Raw genomic sequence first — 21485 nt, 5'->3', positions numbered from 1 at the left:
AGCTAAGGTTCATGGTATTTGATGTCCCTGTTTAATGACTGTCCCACCTTGTTCTAAAGCCTTGCACACTCGCATCTGCACACACGACATTCTGCATGGACTATCTATTCTTCATGTGCTCACTTTCTAAAAAAAAGCTGTCTCCAAGATTCAAGACATAAAAGGACAGTTGTTAACACTGATTAAGCAGTACAGATATTGTGATCACTGTCCTGGGTACCATAATTTTATAGATTTCACTATTGCTTTCAATTGCAATCCATAGCAGTCTCCTACTTTTCCTATACTACCGAACTTTACCCCATTCAGTATCTCCCTCCAGGACCATTTTTATTTTATGCTATTACGTGTTCTCAATATTTTTAACAAATCCAAAAAACAAAACAAAAAACACAACCCTGAACAAAAGAGCTAGCAGATGTTGATTTGCTCACTTAAACACACATATTTAAGAGAATTATTTCTCTCTGATTTCCTCCCAAGACACCCTCCCATGACCTCCTTCTTTCCCTGCCTCCCCTTCTGTTCTATACAATACTCTTCAAGCTGTGGCCAGACACAGCTAATCATATAGGACACAACTCCAAAAATATGCCACAATATATATGAAATTTTCTCTTTGACCTTAACACCCTTCACCTGCATTATGAAAAACAGTATTTTCCCCTAACTGTCCCCCAACCCCATGCCCTCAGCTTTTCCTTTTATGGAGTGAAAAGATCTATTTGTCATCAGGCCATCAAAACCAAATAAATAAACAAATAAATCATAATTGGTAAATAAGTTCTTGGGCAAACTTGGTTATTAACTGCATCTGAGTAAGAAAAAGACTGTTCTTCAGGAGGTTGCTATCTGCCTTACCCCTGTGGAGGTCCAATTCTATCTTTGGTGGAAATTTGCCATGCCGGACTTTTAACTCTAATGTGATTTGAAGGCAAATGTGGATATCTCTCCCTCAAAATCAAGATTATGAGGTTTGTTCCAAAATACCGCCATACTAAGTAGGAAGTTATATGGTATACTTATAGGCCAATACATTTTTGTTTACAGTATTTAGCTGGAATACTGTATTGCAAAAGTCAGAGAAGTAAGAATTTTGAAGGGTGCCTGTGTTTCCATTCATGCATTCTTTACACACACATTTAATCAAATTTCTCTCCTATTTCAACTCTTGTCTCAAATGAAAAGCACAGATGTGTGACTCCGGTCAGTGCCATGCTATAGGCAAAGGGTTAAAGTGCCCTTGTTCCTCACTGTAACCCAGATCCCAGTCAAGGTGGCCCTGCCATGGATGCTGAAAACCCCCCAGTGCCACAGTCTTAACTGTTTTCAGACCACTTTCCAGGCTATTGCTGCCAGCTAATGTAGGGAATCTGCTGGGCTGGATGATCCACCAGAAAATTCTCCCCTTTTACTCAACACCAGGAACAGACTCTCAAACCCATCCTCTAAGCAAACTGATCTCCTGGAAACAGATACAGAACTTCTACAGATGACAACAACACACCACCACCATGTCCCTCTAGCCTGTACTGAAGTTGTACTGAGTATCTGGGGGGCCAAAGCTGAGTTAGGCCTGACCCACACAGCTAATCCATTCAGTCTTGGCAACACATGTGAGGTTGACCCCCTCATACATGATAAATTTCAATAGAGTCATTTCTCTATGCATTGCTGGAGGGTTTTGTTGTTGCTTTCTGCTGCATTACTTAGACTAGTACATGGATATGTCCTCATAATCTTCCCCCCTTTTTTGCATACTGATAATGGTGTTGTTTCAAAGAGAACAATAGCTCTTTGCAGTTAGGCTGTGTAGTTGTTGTTGTTGTTCAGTCGTTCAGTTGTGTCTGACTCTAAGTGACCCCATGAACCAGAGCACACCAGGCACGCCTATCTTTCACTGCCTCCCACAGTTTGGCCAAACTCATGCTAGTCACTTCGAGAACACTGTCCAACAATCTCATCCTCTGTCGTCCTCTTCTCCTTGTGCCAACATCAGGGTCTTTTCTAGGGAGTCGTCTCTTCTCATGAGGTGGCCAAAGTACTGGAGTCTCAACTTCAGGATCTGCTCTTCCAGTGAGCACTCAGGGCTAATTTCTTTAAGGATGGATAAGTTTGATCTTTTTGCAGTCCATGGGACTCTCAAGAGTCTCCTCCAGCACCATAATTCAAAAGCATCAATTCTTCGGCAATCAGTCTTCTTTATGGTCCAGCTCTCACTTCCATACATTACTACTGAGAAAACCATTGCTTTAACTATACGGACCTTTGTTGGCAAGGTGATGTCCCTGCTTTTTAAGATGCTGTCTAAGTTTGTCATTGCTTTCCTCCCAAGAAGCAGACGTCTTTTAATTTTGTGGCTGCTGTCACCATCTGCAGTGATCATGGAGCCCAAGGCTGTGTATACACCACACATTTTAAACATCTCACTTCCCACAATGAATGCTGTGGGCTGTAGTTTACCCCTCACAGAGCTACAGTCCCCAGCAACCTTAACAAACTACAGTTTCTAGGATTTTATGGGTGCGAGTCATGTGATTTAAATTTATGTTGCATGAACAGCCTTACTCATTCACTCCTAGGAATTTTTTCAGGGTTGTTGTTGTTGTTTTTATTTTAAAAAGAAGCTTGTGAGTAGCCATTCATTCCATGCAATTCGACACTTCAATATCAAATCATAACACAGACAAGACCACCTGACTGCCAACTGGTATGGTGGAGAAGACGTACTAATTCATAAGCGGCCCCACCTTTTTACCCACACATTAGAATATACTCCCAGAGACAAAATCACAAGACAAAGTTTACATTAACACAGACTGAGGAAAACCATGGCAGGGCAGGATCTTACCACTTAGTACGTCAACCTTCTGTACTGGGGCCATAGTGGAATAAGAACCCCTTTCTACCAAAGGAGAAGTTTAAAAGCCCCCAGAACTAAAACAAGTATTTTATGAGTAAATTCTGCACAGGCCAATACTTTAAGAAGGTTACAGGAATATTCGGATAAGTGCACCACAATTATGTGAAGAAGTCTGGAGAGAAAAGATTACATTGTTCTGACAACAACATTTTTCAAACATCCCGGCCTTTCATATCGTTAATTTAAAGTGTGAGATTAAATATTTTATGCAAATATTAGACAACAGCAGAGAGCTCTTCAACTTAGGATTTGAAACAAATTGAAAGCATGCAAGACATATTCATTTCTTAAGCAGTTTAGTTTTAAAATCTGCATTGTCTCTTTTAGGATTAACTGACAGTAACTCTTTGTGTTAAAATGGATTTAACTCCAGCATGGTTTGTTTTCCAGATATCATTGTCCTCCAGTACTCTGGCATAAAGGGAAATGTAAAAGGACAGATCAAGCAAAAAGTATATCTTCACATCATAAACACCAAATTCTGTTTAAATTTCATTACTAAATGGGATTTCAGCTTCATGTTCCATGCCTAATCCTGAACTATAAAAGATGTATAAAAACCTCTTGACAAATTATAACAGACTTTTGTGGAAGTTGCATATATTGATTAAAACATCAAGCAGTTACATATAAACCAATAATGAATTACTTCTTCTAGAAAGATAAAACTTTGTGATATTTAAAATTACAGACTTGAAAGTAAGTAAAATTACCGTTAATTATGCAAGAGGGAGCAACACCTTAGCAGTAAACAAGATAAGCACCTTAAACGGCACTAATAATTTTAATTAACGTTTCCTAGTTTCCTCTCACCTCCTTTCAAGGTCATCTACTGCCTTCTTCTATGAAAATATTACTGTGCTCTGTTAAAAACTTGCAGACCTTCATTAACAGTTGTGATAAACCCCCTACATTGTTTTTTTGCATAGATTTTTTAAATCACTTAATCACAGAGAGAGAGAGAGAGAGAGAGAGAGAGAGAGAGAGAGAGAGAGAGAGAGAAAAGCACGCATGTGTAAAACACTTGGCCAGATTCTAGTTAGAATTATAGGAGTTATGCATATTCTGCCAGGTTAATCTGGGCATGATCATTTGGACCAGGTTCCCAACCCTACTTCACTATCCTCGCCCTGGTTAGCTCCGAAAGGTCCTTGCTGAATTCTCCTCACTGCCTAATGCCCTTATATTGTCTTACTGCCAATCTTTGGCTTAAGTCAGTGATTCAGCTCTATACAACCAAGCTTCCATAGCCTCAGATGGCCTCTTGTCCATCTTGCTTTCTGCTTTAGCTCTGGACTCCAGCCTGCTCCTCAGTCAGCTTACCTATCTTCTTTTTTTGTCCCCTCATCTCTTCTCTTCCATCTGTAGCATATGTATGTTCCAGACAGTCTACTATTCAACCAGTCTGATTTGAGTGGCATAGAATTATTTCCTGGCCAACGGGTAACAATGAATTTCTACCCAGAAGCCCATCAAAAGTATGGTTTTACAATTCTACATCTCGATACGATACGATAATCTTTATTGTCATTGTCCCATACAGAACAACAAAATTGAAAAATCTACATCAGACATGCAAAAACCGACAAGCCTACTATCCTGAAAATGCCTGTCGACTCATTCCCCATCCAGCCTATGCATAATTACCCTCCTAAACTTTAATACCCTACTGGTTAGCCCCCTAAAAACTCTGATGTCCCACAGCTAAATAAAATACTCCCTTAGAGATTGCCTTACACTGCGTTTAAAACCAAAATCACTTTTGGATAGAAACTGTTTCTCAGGTGGCTAGTCCTGGTCTTTATAACCCTGTACCTTCTTCCAGAAGGCAAAACCTGAAAGAGATCATTTCCGGCGTGCGCAATATCCTGCACTATCTCTGCAGCTTTCTTATAGCACCTGGAGGCATAAATTTGATTTAAAAGAACCCAATTTTCCACAGATCAGCCGCAGACACCTACATAATGGCCATTCATCAACCATCAACAAATACTTAGGCTATGTATACACAAAGCCCTTGAAATGCACAGTCTTTTTCACTGTGCACTTTTGTACCTAAGTGTTTGCAGTTTACACACCTTTGCGCAACAGTGTAATCTAAAGTGGCAACTGGTATCCATACACACAAATGGATGTGTTTTCAAACTAGTGCACAATGGTTTTCACTATTCTCTTTCCTTCAGTTAGTATTTTTACACACACACACACACACACACACACACACACACACGAGAGGGGCAGGAAACAGAGGTAGCTAAGTAACTGTACTGCTTCCTTTTTTGCCTATTTCATTCATAGACAAGCTAAACTTGGTTGGGGTGAGTGGCACAGCCCTGCAATGTTAGTAGGTCTGCTCCAATAGGAAGAGACCTGAGAAACACTCCCTGTGTACACATGTAGGCAGCAAGCACTTGAGAAGGGTATTCTTGGCACAAAATGCATTATAGCCATTCCAGCAGAATGCAATTTAGAGTAACAAATAGTGCGGGGACAGGGATGACATGGGGTGACGTTGTATGTGCAGCATCCCCCAAAATTGCCTGCATCCGTCACAGAATGCACATTATCACACAATGTGTGCAAGAAGCTCTTAGTGTCTTAAATATAACCCTTATATGACCCCTCATGCACGTATATTCAAACCCAGTTCAAAAGGATATTCCTCCACAGACTGCTTGAAAATTGATGACAGTCTTGTGAGGCCACTTAATGCTTCTTCTTGCCTGTACATGTTTTTCACAGATATGCCACAGACCACCTGAATGAAACTCATGGACCACAGTTTTGGAAGCCCCGCTCTATGTGCTCACAACAATGTTAGGATAAGAGTGGGATGTGTTTGGTGCCCTTGCAGGGCCTTTGATCCTGTGGAGGCATCCACTAACCAAAGAGGAAGGATGGTGATTTCTACCAATTCTCTGCATTCATTGCAGCTCATGGATGGTCCCCCAAAATTAGATCCAGACAGCTTGGGGAACCCTCAAGAACAAGAATAGCAAGTAGCAAGTGGGTATGCAGGGTTAACAGGGAATTAGCAAAACAGGGTTGCCCTCAGCTTCCACTATTGGACACCTTTAATGGATCAAAAGTCTTTCCAAGAGCACAAGGGCACCAACTGGAAGATTCAGCAACTAATGGCATGAGCACATGACCCTAGTGTGTGGGGGGTGTTAGTCTTAAACTCAGAGATATATGGAGGGATCACCTGGTTGTACTAGCAGAGTAGAAAATATAATTGGTTTGCCCCATGTAGTCACTTTCTAAGTTTTACAGCCGAGAAAAATATCTGAAACATTGATTAATGAGGTTGGAATCCTAGTCAGAAAAATGCAAAATAGTAAACACAGCAAATGAAAATGAGTCACACTTCACTAGTCTACAGTTTTTGTTATCTTGGTGCCCTGATTAATACATGTATGCATTTAAGATTTGTGGTTTTTAAAAACTGTTTGCCAGTTTTTTTGTTTTTTAAAAACCCCACACAAACAAAAGTCAAGAAACTTGGTAAGAAAAAGGCCGTTGTTATATCAATGGGTTTGTTCCATGCCACAAATTTAATGCACCAGGTCACTTGGAATATAATGTGTAGTGAAAGAATCTCATTAGGCTAAAATGAATGTAAAATGTGTCAATTTGATCCAAATGAGAACTGTAGTAAAACCATGTTTGATGTTCATGTGCAATAAATCTTTAACATTTGTCTGTAAAGTATTAGAGAATCCATTGGGAAATCTGTATTTGTGATAGCTTGCACATTTTCAATGATTTTTCTCTAATCTTTTGTTGACATTTAAAGCGCATGGAAAAAGAATGTAACATCTTAAAAATACGAATTATGAACTACTTCTCCAAGGTAAACAAAATGGGTAGTGATCCCATATCTATTGCATTTGGGGAGTACAAAAGGCAGAAATCGTTAAATACTTAATCCTAGATGCAAAGAGAAATCTCTTATTTTTTTCAGGTCAAGACTAGTTAATCAACCAAATCAAAGGTACCATCTACTTCAGTTAAGTCTGAAAAATGCTTGCTAGTCAGATCCTGGCAAAAGCATTGCTACCCCAATGTATTCTCTCCCTTTTTAATAACTGTTGTATTTCAATTTTCTCCCCAGTATTCTTCTGCATTCATGAGAGCTTTATAGTTCAGTAGTCCAAACTGACTAAAGTTATTCCTTCTGGGAATAATTTGCAAAATACCACAATTTTTAAACTATTCCTGATATTTCTTAGTATCTGAAAGGGCCCACTTCAACCCAAATCTGTGGGACACCACACCAAGCAGCACTGGAATAAATATGATGCCATAATTCCAGGTCCTTTGAGAAAGTTTGAAGAATGTCAGGTGAAATGTCAGAAACAATTAGCAATATGGTGTGATCTAATTTATTGTACTCATTGTTGAGAAGTATGGCTTTTTGTTAAAGTTCTACAGAATTGCTAGAGTATATTTGATTCCTAATTATCAGAAATCGGGTTCTACCATGAGTAAGAGCACGTGTTGCGATCGGGACCTGGCAAGACACATTCCCTTCCTGTGGGGGTGGGGCCGGTAGCCGGCCTTAGTAGCTAATGGTCAGTTAGGAGTTGCTGGGCAAAAGTTAATGTTGCAATTTGTGATGGACAGCTTAGCGTCCTATTTAAGCCTCCGCACGTAGGGTGTTCCTTCTCTTGGCTTCGGCTGCTGATCACCCGTCCCGCCCCCCCTTTTTTCTTAGGCCTCTGCTTTGACTTTGCTCTGCCTGTCATGGGGTCGTCTGCTTTGTAGCAGGGGCCCAGTAGGAATTTGTCCATCTGGCCGATTGGCTGTGCCTTTTGGTTTTGCCTACTGCAGTAGCAACTTGTCACAACTTGTAAGGTTGGCGGTTAGGCATTGGTTCCTGTGTGGATTGCTGGATTGGGCGCTGCCCATCCAGAATCAGGTTGATGCTGGGAATTCCGTTAAAGGAATCCGGCGACTCTTATGCTTTGTCCGATGACCCCGGTAGGGGTTAGGGCCATAAGCCGAGTCCCCGGGACCATTGAGGAAGAGGGACCCGTTGCTTCCCCCAGGTCCTTAACTCTCCTCAGTCGCATTCTCCCAATCGCTGGTTTTAGGCCAGCCTCTGTCCCGGTGTGACAGTAGTCTGAACCAATGCCTACGCAACCACTCACCGAATTTGTATTTAAATAAAGTTGTGGCCCTAAATTATTTGCCAAAAACCCAAACCAAAAATCTGTCTCCTGTGTCAAGTCAATGGGGGGTGGATTGAGGTCCTCGATACGCAACTTCCTTTCCTTAAGTCAAGCCTCCTTCGAAAGCCCCTCTTACAACTTTTCCAAAGTCATGACTATAATCAGCACAGTGTTAGGAAGGAAAATGAAAGTATCATTTAATAATTAAAGCCGTCAAGAGATATTGCCAGTTTATATGTCAACATATATTTTGGGTGCAAATGTGAAACATGATACAATATGATTTTACTCTCTCTAAATACTTGTAAGTAACTTGTTTTCAAATTAAGTGTAGTCACTAAAAGTTTCCACTCTGTAGCTTCACTTAATGTGTACAGAAATAAATTCATTATTTTCTTTCTTCTTTGACTACTGGCCACATTTGTGGCATTGGTCCTAATGATTGTTGTATGGGTTTGGTTATCAACAAATGTGGTGTTTTATACATAATTTACTTGGCTTGCAGTCTCTTCAACAAAACCACTGCATACTTGACAGTTTGCCCTTTACCTCCCCTTCTGAAGAAAAACAAAACACTGTGAATGAAATTGTATCTGGTGTTGTAAAATCTTGAGCAGATTCTGAAATATTACCTAGACTCTATTCCAACTGAAGGTGATTTCACCACATGAGGAAATGAAAGTGTGTGGCCAAACAACTTTTTCTGATAGCAATGCATAAATTTTTCCTTTTGTTTTGTCCCTTCAAATTTCTAGCCACATTCAAGATTGTCAGCTATTCAGTGTTGTACACAGAAAACCTTTTTATTCATGTAAGCATTGTATTCAAATAAATTGAACATAACTGTGTTCATGTTCCCTAATAGCTGAGCTTTCAAATCTGCAGGTTTTGTAGTTCACAGGAACATGTAACTTCACTAACTTTATTCTTTCAAATAAAATGTGAACCTGAAGACATTCAAATCCAAAAGCACTGCAGAAGCATATCAGAATTATTTTGTCATCTTAATTAATAGAAATTCATTTTTAAAAAGGCTAATCATGTTCAAGAAGGACTAGAGTATCAAAGACCTCCAAGAATATACATATTCTGATAGTTAAGCTTTTCCAAGTACCTTAACATGCTGAAGACTGTGGCAGTAATTTTATTTATGTACCCCATGAAGCTGAAACATCCAGAAGCATCTGGAACAGACACCATCTTATGATACAGCAAACACTCCACTTCTACCCAAGAAAAAACAGCATAGCATTTTGCTTACCTCTCATCCTACTTGTGGTCCCCAACATCTAGAAAAGGATGTTGGAAAGGGGAGCAACCATTGTTTTATTTTCTGCATTACCTCCCGTCATAACCCTAGCCAGTTTGCAAGTTTATCTGGCATTCATCTTGGGTTCTTAGCAATTCATAACTGAGAAATATAATTATTGGTTCTGTGTGTGTATACACAGACCCCTATCTCCTGACCACTATTCCCTGCTATCTATTCTGCCATACCACATGCAGGTTTATTGTTTAAAAACCTTAATACGAGGCAATGTCATGAACTGGCAGGACAACAGGGAGAAGAAAGAGGGGCGTAGCTAGGACTGGGACACACAGAGGCAAGCAGGGGATGGGGAAGGAAGTACTCACAGGCTGACAGGATGGTGAAGGGATGGAGGTCAGTAGACAGGAACCGGAGCAGCAAGACCCATCAGCAAAGGCAGAGGTGCTTTAGGAGGCTGAGGCAGGCAAGGGTCCACAAACCAGCTCCCTAGCAGACCAGGTGAGGCTTGCTAGCTCTGAGAGGAGGTGTGTGATTCCTCAACTGGAGTAGGGTCAGAACAGGTGAGGGTCATATGCCTCGTCAAGCCCAGATGCTGCAATCAGCAGGCAAAGTACAAAAGGGAAGCAGAGCTGAGGTGCTGTGGCTGCAAACTGTCCAGGTTGATGGATCTTGACTTGGATGCTCCCGGACCTCGATGGGACTGTACTTCAGGTTCAACTCTGGACCATATATGGCTGCTGGATTTCAGACTTGGCTACTTGGATTGACCATGGGCTGTGTTTCCTGATCTTTGGACTTTGCTTGTGTGGATTGACCCTTGGACTTTGAACTTTGACATTGGCATACTCACTTGCTGCTAGGTAGGCCAGGGTTTCAGGAAAGGCAAATACTATATTATTTACCTCATTCTGTAAGGCAGTAGCAATTCTCCTTCAGAAGTGGTCGTCAGTTTGTTCCCCTGAAAGGAACATCCCTGACCGTTCACCCTGCTTCATCATGAGTTTATCCTTGAGAAGAGTTGTTCTAAGGAACGTGGGTGGCGCTGTGGTCTAAACCACAGAGCCTAGGGCTTGCCAATCAGAAGGTCAGCAGTTCAAATCCCCGTAATGGGGTGAGCTCCTGTTGTTTGGTCCTAGCTCCTGTCCACCTAGCAGTTTCAAAGCATGTCATGTGCAAGTAGATTAATAGGTACCACTCCGGCGGGAAGGTAAATGGCTTTTCCATGCGCTGCTCTGGTTCGCCAAAAGAGCATTAGTCATGCTGGCCACATGACCCGGGAGCTGTCTGTGGACAAACGCCGGCTCCCTCGGCCAGTAAAACGAGATGAGCACCGCAACCGCAGAGTTGTCCGCGACTTGACCTAACGGTCAGGGGTACCTTTACCTTTAAGAGTTGTTCTACACATTGCACAGAATGAGGTGGCAGACTAACATGACACTGTGCTGGACTGTACTACTTAAAGCTACAGGTTGATTTTCTAATACTCGAATGTCATTGGCATTTATTTTATTTTATTAAATTAGGGCTTTCCCAAAAAAAATATCAGGGCTGTTTTTATTATATGACTGTGAAGATGGAAGGAGAGATTAGTGCCAATGGATGTGATGCAGGGGGAGGAGGAATAAATACATTTGGGAACAGAAAAGGATACAATGAACTTGCATACAATTAGCTTACACTGATGTGGAAGTGGCAGATATTTTCCTGGACCCTTAAAGCAGTAGAAAACGGCTATAGTCAATGGCCCGCTAGGCTGCTGAGTAAACCCATAAGGCCACATTTGGAACAACACTATATGCCTTGGCGGGGTAAAAATGTCATTTCCCCAGTTTCTGAGTCTGCACCAAATATTATATGTGGCATGCTGAAACGAAAGCCAAAACTGGTTTATGTAAATGAATGTTCAGAGAATAGAGACTAAAAGGCTCTCAATATTCCTTTTTGTTTTTTGCTTCCTTTCTCATCTTTTTATTTTATCCTTTTCAAGCTAACATACTTTGGGAGCCTCTCCAAATGACCCTGACAGATCCAAAGACTGGACTGGAAATAATTTAATACTACAGTTTTATGGTTATTTTAAAGTTCCTGAATATTATTACTTTATATAAAATGGGATTTTCCTCTCTTCCTTTTGGATGGGGGGTCTCTTCATTGTAGATGAAGTGCATCATACACTTAAATATTGCACTAGTTACATAATGTGTGAGGGCACATACTATAATTTCAAAGGGACTTTGTTTTTTCTTTTTCTTTATTGGGGAGGGGGGGCACTGCAATATGAGGCCCACCAAGTTGTTACTTTCCTCTTACACAATTCCTATTTGCTCCATTAGTTTTCTTTCTTCAGAATAGGCCTTTGCATCAAAGGGCATATGTCTCTAGGTAGGATGCAAATACGTGGTCAGTAAAACCAAGCACTAAAAAGCAAGAGGTGAAGCATACCGCAGTTGTGTAAAAGCTCCAATTAAAAAGGCAATGTTCATAATATGTAACACACCATTCAGCAGATTTCAGAGCCATAAAAAGAAACATGCAAGCTCACCCAACCATCTAGAGATGCACTTTGATGGAAGTTTAAGGCCTTCACATGATATAACAAGTATATTTCTATGGTATAGCAGGCAAGCTATATTTTTATTAAATCAGTGAAATCTGGACTGCTTACTGTCCAGAACTGGCTCCATTAAAATCACAAGAACAGTTAAAGTGATTTTTTTAAAAAAAAGTAAATTTAAAAAGGGCAATCTATTTGTTTGCCTTCAGTCCTGGGCCATGATAGTGGAATAGGGCCACCATCTTTTATCCTCTATCTAGTTCTTCTTTTTCCTAATGGGGAATTGGTCATATTTAGGGGCTATGTCCATGCCTTGAAAAAGTGCCCCATCCATGCCAACTGCTCCTTCATCTCTGATTCAGTTCTTTGACTCCTTTTCTTCGTGATACCCCAAGCCAGGAAATTCAATTCTTGTCCTAGGCAATATCGTTTCCCACTCTTCCCCTTTAAGTCTTTGCTAAAATCGACTCACCAGCCACTGCTAAACCTCAGGTCCCTTGTTACCTTTCTAAATACTTTATTACATTTTGCAATATAAAAGTAAAGTGAAAGCTCCTGGACCCAACACGAAGCAAGCCTAACTTAAACCATCTTTCAGCAATTACTTCCTTTCTCTTCCATTTAAGCTGTATATTAATCTCACTTGCATACTTTCCTTTGGTAGAGATTGTGAAACACATCTTATTACAAAACTGAAAAGAGTTTATATCTTTGGAAGTATAAATATAACACCAATAACATTTGCCAGCAGTATTCCTTTAAGCTAAACAAACACTGATCCCAATAAGTGTGCAATCTAGAAATATTGGGACCACCCCATATAATTCTATATATGACATACTAAAAGAGAATGAAATACATACTTTGGGGTAATCAATGAGACATACATATTTCCCCCCTATGTAAAACATATTAAAGCACATTAAATTGAATTTACTTATATTTTATATAGATGCTTCGTATTCATTATTTCAAATGTAATATTAATCAGTTCATCATAAAAGTGTGTTAATATTCCCAATAACAGCACTGGTTACTTTAAATATTAAAAATTCACATTAGGAATTCCCCTGCCTATGTGTGCAGTGCACTATTTGCATTATAGATTGTGGACATGACTGGATGTATGTTTTCCTGTTCTTTATTTTTAAATGATCTTACTTCTTGTTTGCAAATGCACAGCAAATGCCAAAGAGATTAGTGATAAACTAGGTCCTAACACTCCAAAATTAAAAGCTCCTAATTATCAACTTTAAATAAATCCTTATTGTATGGCAGAAATAATTTCTCATAAAGTGTTTCTAACATTCAGAGAATGCTTTTAGGACATACAACATTAACATAATTTTTTCGACTGGGGTTCTCTCAGGACATCTGATGAAGTCTCTACCCTTAATTTTAATTGCATAGGCTGCATTCTTAATTAAAAACTGTACAAATGGATTTTATGCCATGCCAAAAGAAATCTGAGTTCATTAGTTATAAAACCTTTTAAAAATTGATGTAAATATGTGAATTCTTTAAAAGTTTGAACTCTGAGTCTTCATTTTATGTTGAGTACCTTTTATCTAGAGAATAATGAAGCCAATATGAATTAGGATAGTCTATGTTTTACTTCTCCAGCTTTTTCCCCTCCAGAAGGGATAGCAGGATGGTTGAAAAGATAGAAGGTATCTCTTTATGTCATTATGTTCTTCCTTGTAGAACCTGCTTACAATTTACAATTAAAGGGGGGGGGGGAAATAAAGAAAAGCTTTTGTTGACCCCTTATGTTTGGGTTATATAAATAAAAGTTCACATATATATTTCCTTAATTCTAGATATTAAAACATAGTTGCATCATTTCAAGGCAATAAAATTAATGGAACTCTGTCAAACTATACCTTTAGATGAAAACTCTGGTCACAATTTTTGCCTTGCTGATTTTTTTTTAAGTGGTAGGAAGCCACTAATAAAAGGTAGGAAACAATATCAAAAGGGGGAATGCAATTGGGTAGTTTAATCTATTTATTGCAGGGCTTTATTTCCCCATTGGGTGCTTTCCCCCTTTATTCTGGATATGGCTAATAGTCCTGACAAAGCTAGTGAAATGTATTAGCATGATCCCCTGTGCTTAAGGCTTCACTTCTATACACTTACCTAGGAGTAAGTTGCATTACTGTAGGATGAACTTCTGAATAGACAGATATGGGGGTTGCATGGGGTGAGCTGGGGGTGCCTAGGCACACCCTAATGTTTTTTTCCCCTCCAAAAAATGGGAATTATAAAGAGAAGAGAGTACAGAGTGGCAGCACAGATCCCTCAGCTGTCATGATTTTCAGGGAAACAAGTGGCTGGGAGAGACAAAAGTGGAAGAGAGGAGGGAAGCAGATAGAGAGACATGGGCAGAATAAAAAGGCTGGAATGGATCAGCAGCTTCTGTCTGCATCTGTCTCTAGGAGTGGCAGGGGGGTGATACCAGATACCAGGACTGACAGCTTAGCCCCTCGACCACGGCTGCCCGGGGCCATGGGTGCCATGCAGCGGGCATGGCCCTAGCACCAAAATTTGTGGGTGCCTGGCCCCTTCATGGGGAATTTTGTGGGTGCTCAGGCACCCAGGGCCACAAGGAGTTGGCATTTATGCGAGATACAGACATATGCAAAAATTCTGCCTGTACCTGTTTCTGTCTCATCGCTCTCTTTTTTTTCTGGTAACTGGACATTTTTGAGGTATTTCTGAAGAAATTTGGCCAAAATGACACTGCCAGCATGGGCTGCCATGCGTCTGGATTTTCCCAGCATTAAGCCGATTTCTGCCCGGACAATTATTGCAGCTGCAGTAGTCTGGATATGTCTGGGGAAATCCGGATATATGGCAACCCTAATGTTCATCTAAACTGCTAAGCTGGTGGAACAGCAGTGTTGGAAATAACCTTTGGTCTGGAATGACACTTTACTGAAACAGTTTTTAGCAGCATCCATGTGGGTACTGTAACATGCTAAAACAGAAACCCCCAAACTTGGCCCTCCAGATGTTTTGGGACTACAACTCCCATGATCCCTAGCTAACAGGACCAGTGGTCAGGGAATTGTCGTCCCAAAACAGCTGGAGGTTTGGGGGTGCCTGTGCTAAAATCTCTAAGTTGTGGGAATATGTTGTATTATTTTACAGTGATACCTTGGTTTACAACCATAATCCATTCCGGAGGGCCGGTTGTAAACCAAAACAGGTTGTAACCCAAGGCGTGCTTTCACCAATGGGGCCTAAAAAAATTTTAAAAAAAAATTGGTTGTAATCCAAAAAAATCGGGTGTAATCCAAAAAAAGGGACACTCGGGGTTTGACGTGGTTGTAATTCAAAACTGTTGTAATACAAAACGGTTGCAATACAAAATGGTTGCAAACCAAGGTACCACTGTACAGCCTTATCAAATATGGCACATATTTAAGACTGTTTAAAGCCCAGGAAAACAATAGGAGTTACTACTGACCAACTAAAAATAGGTGGAATCTCTCTCTATGTTTATTGCGCAGGCCTTCTGAAGAACATTGATCTTTTTCAAATAGTAAAAGAGAGTATGGCTAGGGCTTATGATAAAGTAACTAGGAAAATTAGTCCTAGTTGTAGTAAGATTTGATCTGACACACGTATGCTCAGCTGAACTTTTAGTTTCCCACATTGCTTTGTGTTTTTGTATATCTCTGTGTTACTGAGTTATGGCAGGCCCAACAGCAAAGGTGCTGAAATGCCACATGAAAGGCAGTTCTTATAGTTTTTCCAACCTGACCCAGAAGCAGGAAGTAACCATAATCACAGAGGAAAGTGTATTTTACTTGCTTTTTTCCAGTTTAGTCTGGCAAACCAAAGAAGCCCAGATATTACATACAAGCTCTGGATAAGCTCCAGAAATGTTAGTTACACTTCAGCCTAACCAAACATCTGTACCTTTAGAAGTTTACCCTTTCCAGCAAATTTAAGATTATGGAAACATTACCACAATATCACCTTTCCCACCCCCACCCCCCTGCAAATGTGGAGCATTCTGCAATTCATCAGAGAATGGTGTAGCCTCTATTTGAGCAGAACTATACAGGTCTGGACACCACCAGCCATATACAAGTACACATATCCAGTGCACATACCACTGAACCCATCCAACTTGGGGGCAGAATGATAAAATAATACATCTATGTGAGACTTCACACCAAATTTTTGCAGTTTTTCCTCATGATTTGTCTGTATTTATGTTCCAGGATACTAGGTATGAATAGAAATTACCCTAAAATGAGTCGCAGTTGGTAAGTCTGAAATTTAAGCCTATCTGGACTTTTGATTTTTTTTTAATCTGCCCAATAAAAGAATCATTGCTTGCAGCAATCTTATTGCAATATGGTTGTGGCTTTTTTTTAATCTCAAGTCTTGCATCTTTCTCTACATTTTGGAGGCTGGGTGGTTTTTGTCAGGGACAAATCTTTGATTTGTGTTATCCTTGGATTTTCCAACATTTCCTCAGAGTTATTTCACTTTACACAATCTGCCCATCATATCTCCAGTGCTCTTTGATTGACAATGGTGTTTGGGCATTCTTTTTTTTCCTTCATATGATAGGACTGGACAGCTGGTGGCAATGCTCAACAGTCATCTATAGTGACCCACCAGACCCCTTGATAAACCTCTTGCCTTTGTTGCCTGTGAAAGCTGGCAAGGAAGGAATGAAGGAGTGGTTGCCAAGTCAAAATATATCATTGGTGAGCTGTGTATCGTTTGGTGGATCATAAGCTGTGAAGTCCTGCCATGAGAGCTAGGAAACTTTGATTTCAATCTTTCAGGCTGAATATTGTAATGCACGCAAAATACCGTAGTATCTATAAACTATGCAGGAAAAGACAATAAAGATGTGTAGCACTTTTTATTTTTTACTTGATTACATAATTCTAAAGAGGCTTTAGAGATGACAACCTAGTTTTAAAACACTGAGTGTTTGGTACCAGAGTTTTATATAGTTCGACTTTGTACATAAGGTAACAAAGAAAGGCAAGGGAGTCTGTGTGCAAAGAAGGCAGATGTCTTGGTGAATACCTGTACACTTGAGCTGTGCTTCTGTTGAGGAGTTATTCCTTCATGATATCACCTTGCGAAGGAAGTCACATTATGTTTACTAAGCAGATCTTTAACTGCTTGATACTACATATAAGAACACCAGTCTTTATACTAAGCCTGTGGTCTTCCCAGAACCGTATGAGAGATTTATTCTTTTGAAAGCTTTTGAAAGTTGGTACAAAAAGCAATTTTATAAGACTAAGCTTTATTTTTATTTCATTTCTGCTACTTGGTGTTAACTAATATCTATCTACATTCAGTTCCTTCCAAATCAAAAGTTTTTCAATTCCACTCTTGACTTGATAATCTAGCTAGTCCTTCATTGCTACCTATTTTATAGGATTCCTGAACCAAATTCATAATTGATACTATGCAGCTTTGTGCTTCTCTCTTTAGTGTCCTTTGGAAGTAATGGTAACTAGATTTCTAGGTTTTGCTCAGACCCATATTGCAAATTAGGATGTTAAAGGAAATTTTTAAAGGGTACATTACTCAGGAGAAAAAGACAGGGGTACACAGTTGTAGATGGTGGATCATGAATTGGCCTGAAAGGTAGCCCCTAAATTTGGATTAGGTTTGTGGGTTTCCAACTGCCTGTACTTTTGCTATGATACCAAATACATGTTACCTGAAGAAAAGGATTGTGTAAATTTGCCTAACTAGGAACAGTGTGAGGTAAGAAACATTCACTGCTCTTTAAAAGATATCTAAGAAAATGCTGGGTCACTCTGCGCATTATTTTCCAATTAACATTAGCTGTAGTGACTCCCCCCACCCAAGCAAAAATCCTAGCTCCTTCATCCCCTCAGTTTATCGGTCTGTGAAAATGGCATGAAGCATATAAGATGCCAGTGTTGAAAGGCCTGGCTAGTTAACGTTTACAGAGAGCTTTGAGAGATGTGGCTGAAAGAAAGCATAAGTAAGGTAGCAGCTGTACTATTCCATGCTGTGGACGGCAGGGAACCTTGTTAATGATTCAATAGGTGGCCCTTGTCCCTTTGATTCAGTACTGAATCACTGTGCCAAAAGGAGCTAGGGGGTATTCTCTTGCTGGAGGTGCTGTCTTTTAAGTAAAAAAGCAAAACTGGGGTCCTGACCACTGCTGGTCATGGGATTTTGAGAGCATAAGACTAGGAATATTGGGAGGGATGTTCAAAGGACCAAAAGAAACATTTCAGGGTTAAGTGAAGTGATTTCTGCATTCATTTGCCTCCCATATCTCTGAAGGAAGAGTTGTAAGCCTTAATTAGTTAAATACTTTGAGACCTTTGGATGAAAGATTTGACAGCAATTCCAAGCATCATTAAGTGCTGCATTCTGAAGTTCTGGTTTGTTTTGTGTAGTTTCCCCCCTTTTTTTCTTTTACATTGACCTTAGGCACAAATCATGTTGACAGAAGACTTTGTTTTTTGGCCTTTCTAAACAGAAGACATTAACAAAATCCCAAAGGGAATGAACTGTTTGTCCATCTGAAGCATTGCGCACACATCCAAATAAAGTGTTGTTTCCCTCTGCTTAATATGGGTTTGGTACCATTTGTGCCTAAGGATGGGTGAATCTGTCCATTTCTGTTTCTCTTGGTTTCTCATTTCCCCATACCTTAAGTTTTGTTTTCCATGTTTCAATATTAGCTTTCTAAAAATAAAATAAATGAAAATTCATCAACATACCGGTAATTCTCCTAACATACATGTTTTTGTATGCTATTTTAGCTAACATACATGTTTGTCAAAGGCATTTTGCCTAATATAATGCATTTTCAGTGCCAGCCCCCGGCCAAAAAAAATTACGCACTTTTATGCATACTTTACCCTAGCACATACATTTTTGTACACGTCATTTGGCTAGAGAACTGCATTGCAAAATTCGGAGAAGTGCAAATTTTGAAGGATGGCTTCATGTCAGTTCACATTTTGTTCTGGAAAGTGAGATGTAGGTAGGCTCACCATTAAATGCAAACAGAATCAAATTTCTTACCCCATCCCTATTTTTGCACTAGCTCGCCCCCCTCCTTATTCTAATACTTACCTAGATACCTCTCCACAACCACGCATCCTTCATGGATTTATAACTCTCCTTCACAAACCTTAACCTACATGGGAAAGGGGTTTGTTTATATTTTTATGAGATTAGGCAAGGAAAATGGATTTACCCAATATTAAACATGTCTCAAGTGAATGTGCTTTTATGGATGCGGCAACCTGGATAGGTTGTGATAGTCATTGGGGTTTTGAACGTGTCTTTTTGCCTGAAGGGCTACACAGTTCCAGATGTTATACAGATTCCCCTTGTATGTCAAGGTGGCTTGTCCTCAGTCCCTTAGGCCTTCTCTGCTCTTGGTCTAACAATTAACTCACCTGTTTGGAATGCTACACCAGACTGGACCTCTTTAGTTCTGCCCAGTAGCTCACAGATGTGCTTACTTGTGAGTTTCCTAAAATATTTTTTTATGCTGAAGTTAAGTTAGTCTATAACCAATTAGTCCTTTTAAAAAAATTCCGTATTTTATTTTCTAGCATTGTGGTGCAGAAAAGGGGTACAGAACTTTCCCCAAATTATATTTTATATAGTGTGATTCAGTAAGTTCAAGCACACAAACAGTTCTGCATGCAGTTTTCTCTCCTCCCCCCCCCCTTTTTAGTGGGACACTCTGAGCAGGAACTGCACAGCAAATTGAGCCTATCGTGAGTCGTAATATGTTTGATTAGGTTTTGGTTTCCAATTTTGCAAATATATTTTCCATACAACTTTCTGATTTTAACATACTGTTTCATGATTCAGGTAGTAGGTAGCCGTGTTGGTCTGAAGCAGTCGAAATAAATAAAAATTGTCCAGTAGCACCTTAGAGACCAACTAAGTTTGTTCTGGGTATAAGCTTTCGTGTGCATGCACACTTCCACAGATACACTGAAGCAGAAGTCACCAGACCCTTATATATAGTGGGAGGGTGGGGTGGGGTTTCTGTCAGAAGGGTAGTAGAAGATGGGTGATTGACTCAATGGGTATGGTAAACCTGTTGACGACTTAATGACTACAATTAGTCCTACAGGAAAAAGCAAGGGATAGTATTTTTGGTCATCTGCATACTATCCCTTGCATTTTCCTGTGGGACTAATTGCAGTCGTTAACAGTTGTCAACAGGTTTACCATACCCACGAAAGCTTATACCCAGAACAAACTTAGTTGGTCTCTAGGGTGCTACTGGACAATTTTTATTTTTATTTTATTTATTTTGTTTCATGTATCATATCTCATATCTCATCTGCAAGAAAGTTTCAAAGTTACTACAAGAAGCAGTTGTACTATTAAACCTCCAAAGCATTTTTTTCTTTTAACCAATACTGTGTGTTAACCAACCAAGGTTGACAAAGATGTGTAGTGGCTATCTATGGCCACTCATATCCTTTAAAAAAAACAAAAAACAAAACACAGAACCCTAAAAGAATCTTGACTGGATTCCAGAAATAATTTTAGTGACCTTTCTTCTTACACGGAATAACATGTAACCTTTCAAGAAATAGGGCACAAATAGACACATTAAAGAAGTGTATCAGTTAAATGAAAACCGGGAAAGCAGGTAGAGAAAAATGGGACTCCACAGCACCATCTGGTGGCACAATGTTATATTGCATATACAACACATATAAATCACATTTTCTTTACCAGTCCAGCTGAATCCTAGGTCTCAGCTGCAACCTACCCTATTTTCATAGAAGAAATAGGTCTCAACTACAATCCACCATATTCTCATAGAATGAAATGGGTCTCAGCTGCAGTACACCGTATTAACTTTGACTGCATTCACATGGCAGTTTATTCCATTTTCATGATGATTCCCTGTTAATTTCCACATTATGCCTGTGAATTCTCACAATGTAAAAGCCACTTCCAGAACAACAACAACAACAACAACAACAACAACAACAACAACAATTTATTATTTGTACCCCACCCATCTGGTTGGGTCTCCCCAGCCACTCTGGTCGGCTTCCAACATATATTAAAATACATTAAAATAGCACAGATTAAAAACTTCCCTAAACAGGGCTGCCTTCAGGTATTTTCTGAATGTCAGGTAGTTGTTTATCTCCTTGACTTCTGATGGGAGGGTGTTCTACAGGGCGGGCGCCACTACCAAGAAGGCCCTCTGCCTGGTTCCATGTAGCTTTGCTTCTCGCAGTGAGGGAACCGCCGGAAGGCCCTCGGTGCTGGATCTCAGTGTCCGGGCTGAATGATGGGGGTGCAGATGCTCCTTCAGGTATACAGGACTGAGGCCGTTTAGGTAGTGGAACATAGTGCAAATACCACATATTTCCATAGTATTTGCAAACATCCCCTCCTCCCAAAGCAAATAACACGGAAATGAGCACTAAACTTGCACTATATTCCACTATAGTTCTGGAAGTGGCTTTTACCTGTGTGGAAGCTCAAGTATAATGTGGAATTTACCAGTTATGGAACAGATACAAGAATGGAATAAAC

This window comes from Lacerta agilis, chromosome 5 (genome assembly GCF_009819535.1).
Source record: "Lacerta agilis isolate rLacAgi1 chromosome 5, rLacAgi1.pri, whole genome shotgun sequence".
NCBI lineage: Eukaryota > Metazoa > Chordata > Lepidosauria > Squamata > Lacertidae > Lacerta > Lacerta agilis.
The sequence above is the reverse complement of the archived record's forward strand: the minus strand, read 5'-3'. Positions refer to the sequence as shown.